Consider the following 4,222-nt stretch of genomic DNA (forward strand, 5'->3'; position numbering starts at 1 on the left):
GAAGGCCAAATACATTTCATTTGATGCAATTGCCTATTCATAAGCAGCACAGGGTAGAAAGACTGAGCACTTTATAAAGCCATTTAGTGTTTTCAGCAGTGCCATGGAGCTGAGACATAAAATGGGAGTTTGGGACCCCTTAAAGGATGGCCTCATCTTTCAGTTGAAATCACCAAAGAGTTATATCTTAAAAGAAAAAGAAGACAAAAAAGAGCAAGCAAGATTGACATGCAACCTTGAACCACCTTAGTTGCTAACTGGAACAATATAATCTACCCCTACTGTTGCTTCTTCCAGAAGAAAAGACAATCCTTTCCAAGATCATGTCATTATTCAGAGTCTGTAAATTTTTTTCATGTATGTGATTGATACCCAATCCAAAATTTCTTCTGTGGGATAAAGCACTGGATCACAAGGTTGGCAGTTCAAACTCACCAGCCACTCCTTGGAAACCCTATACAGAATCAACTCATGGGCACTTAACAATGACAACAACAACCAACAAAGAAATGCTATTAACTGAAACATGGCCAAGGACATAGTAGTGACTTAAGGACATACATTTCTCCATAGTAGCATCCATTTCTATGATAGAAAAGAGGTAATAAAGTAATTTAATGGCATTGTCCACTAAGCAGAAAACTAAACCAAGACTTTTCATTGATACGGGTGTGAGCATCTCTTTTAAACTTCACATTCAATGAGTAATATTCATTTTGTAGCATCAATATGAACATGATGGAAATAGCTATACCAATGGAAATGCTACAAGTCACGGTTTCTGTATGTTTGTTTTATGAGGGCTGGCTGTTAAACATTTAGCACACCACTGGTTGCTAACTTACTCACAAGTCATCCCAAGCACTTTCAGACTTCCTGAATGCTATCAAAGCTCCTTTTAATGCCTCTGCTCATTGACTTCTACAGCTACCACAATAATAGAAACCAAGGCAATAATAAAATGATGGTAAAAAGTTAGCATTTCAGAGGTATCCCCAAACCCCACCATGGCATTTTTCTATACTTCTCAATTAGGTAGAGTCTGTCCAGAGATCATCAGAGTATTTTTTGAATCTGTACTGAAATCCAGGGCACTGCATTTGAATGGAAATATTCTCAAAACAAGAGATTTGCTGCTTGAGTCACTTAGGAAATGGTAAGTGATCACTATGTATAGTCAGGGAAACCACCTAAAGGAGAGATTTTTTTTTTTTTTTCCTTCATAGACTAATAATAAAAAGAAGCAAATACCAAGAAAATTAGCAAAAGTCTCAAATAGAGGGGACATGCATATTATAGACTGTTTTATTTCTTAATTTAAGGTATAGATGAGATGGAAATTGATCTATCATTAATTATAGTAAGCAAAACTACAAAATAAAATTCTCAGTGTTTACCAATCATATTTTAGTACTGAACACTTCATGCAAGCAGCTGTTAATGATGCCAAATATAGTTTTCACAGCATGCAAAATGAACTAATGACCAAGTCTACATTTTAGATTTCAGAGAAATTATTTCCTTTGGCACAATTAATCCTGAAATCTTCAGATACCAGAATCTGCTGATCCGTGCAGCAGTCAGAGGGAAGGGTTGTTTATGACAGGGTCTGTTAGCCATGGTCTCCTGTTTCCAAAATTAAGCTAACTAAGGCTTTGTGTGTGTGCGTGCAAGCAATTTCTGTCCCTGATTGTTTTCACAACATTGCCTGTGTATAATCATAAAAATGAACAGCCATGATGTCCTACAAGCTGGATCCTCTCAATTAACTGGCACCAAAGACTGAGTCAACAGAATGGAGAGCCCAGCTGCCCTGTCCATATCATTCTGACGAACAGACATAAGCTGAGAGAAGTAAGTTTGCTATACATTATGCTGTGGTAACTTTCAGAAACTGGTGAAATGTATGCTTAAATTAAGGTAAACTTCTTCATTGTTAGTGATATATGTCACAAGCAGTAGGAAAACAATACTGAATAACTGATCACTTTAAAAAAAAAAATCAGTCATTGAAAACTCTATGGAGCACAGGTCTACTTTGGTACATATGAGGTTACCTTGAGTTGAAGTCAATTTGATGCCAATTGATAATTATTACTGTATGAGGAGTCCTGGTGAGGCATTGTGGGTTAGTGCGCTGGCCTGCAAAGTCAGTTTGAACAGCAAGTTTGGCAGTTCAAGCTCACCAACCGCTCCTTGGAAGCCCTATGCAGGGTCTCTATGGGTCAGAACCTGACTCAACAGCACCAAACAACAACAACCACCTACCCCAGGAGTTATAATATATTTTAATTTTATACCTGGAAATTTCACATAGTTTGGTATTCCAATAATTATCTGAAAAATATCCTGAATATTTAGCAAAAAAAAAAAATTACTTTCAGTAAAATAGTACTAAATTTTCCAATGCAGAAAAACCTGAGGGAAGCTACTGAAATATAATGGGGAGACTGATTTCAAGTATGGGATCTTTCCCTTCCCTCCTTCCGTCCTCCCTCCCTCCTCATCTCCTTCTTTCCCCTTTGTCCCACATTCTTTCCTTCCTTCCTTCCAGCCTACCTATATACCTACCTACCAATTCTGTATCATCCAACTATCTATTTGCCTATTTCTCTATCTATCCATTCACCTACTATCCATACACAGTTGATTTTAAAATGGTAAGTAATTGAATTCTAACTCCTCACCAAATACTTTATTAGCTAATTTTACCTGTATTCTCTTGGATTATCCTCAAAAAAACCCTACAAAATAAATAATATACAAATTTTCATTTTAAATTGAGAAATAGGCAAAGTAAATGCCCAAGATCAAAAAGAGTTGGTACAGAAGCCTGGATTTGAACTCAGGAGGTCTGTCTCAAGAGTTTGGGATCATAACCGGGGAAACAAGGTTTTCCTGGTTCCAGATGGGCCCTGACCAAGTCTGAAAAAGCATCTAGTCATCCAGGACAAACCATGTTACATCACATTCACATCACAATTTTTGGTAATAGAGCAATGCCAGACAAATCCATATGATTTGACGTTCTATTGACAGATAACATACAGAGCTGAGCTGCTAACTGCAAGGTCAGCAGTTCAAATCTACCAACCACTCCACAAGAGAAAGATGAGGCTTTCTACTCCCATAAAGATTTACAGCCTCAGAAACCCTACACAGGGTCACTATGAGTCGGAACTGACTCCACGGCACAGAACTACCACTATATATATATTAATGATTATTTCTGTAAAATGGCTATCAATTCATTTATAGTTAAAATATTTGGACCCCAAATAGTTTTATAGTTTTATTATAAATTTAGGAAATACACACTATGGTATATATATATATATATATAATGAAAAAAATAATATACTAATTTTCATTTTAAATTGAGAAATAGGCAAAGTAAATGCCCAAGGTTAAAAAGAGTTTGGTAGAGAGGCTTGGATTTGAACTCAGGAGGTCTGTCTCAAGAGTTTGGGACCATACCCAGGGAAACTATATATATAGTTGTTTGAACTGTGTGGTCAGTGGTTCAAGCTCACCAGCTGCTCCTTGGAAACCTTATACAGGGTCGCTATGGGTCGTAATCAACTCAATGGCATTTAACAACTATATATATATATATGGCTGATCTGAGCAAAATGAGCTCTTGGTTTTTTTTAAATTTTTTGTGTGACTTATGTGATAGTTTACATGGGAGAACATTAGCTTTACATTCATCCTATTATATATATCGTTTCATTGCCATTGTTACAATTCTCTCCACACGTCATCAACCAACCAAAGGGTATACCCTGCAAGCCAGCCCCCGAGTGGTCAGCACACAGCCCCTCTCCCTCTCTGGGTCTAAAGTCACCAGCCACCCCATCTCTCAGCATCATCATCTCTGCCTCCACTTCGGGTGTCACTGTTTCTTTGGGTAGGGTCCCGCTCTCCCCTCTTCTCCCTTGATGGTCCCAGGGACCTCTGCTCCTAGACTATAAAGTCAATCACGCCCCTACATTTGCTACAAAATGTCTACCTTTACATTTCCAACACTCACAATCAGTCCTGATAACAAATATTCACTATTGTATCACAAAAGACCTAACTACATCTCCTTTCATCAGCCCCACCCAGACAGATTGGATATTACTCAGTGCAGATTCTACCTTCCTCTGTGCCCTCTGGATCTAGGCTCCCTCTTGAAAGCTTATAAGCCAGGCACTTCTTGCCTTTATAGGCCCCCCCC

This window comes from Chrysochloris asiatica, unplaced genomic scaffold (assembly GCF_000296735.1).
Source record: "Chrysochloris asiatica unplaced genomic scaffold, ChrAsi1.0 scaffold00035, whole genome shotgun sequence".
NCBI lineage: Eukaryota > Metazoa > Chordata > Mammalia > Afrosoricida > Chrysochloridae > Chrysochloris > Chrysochloris asiatica.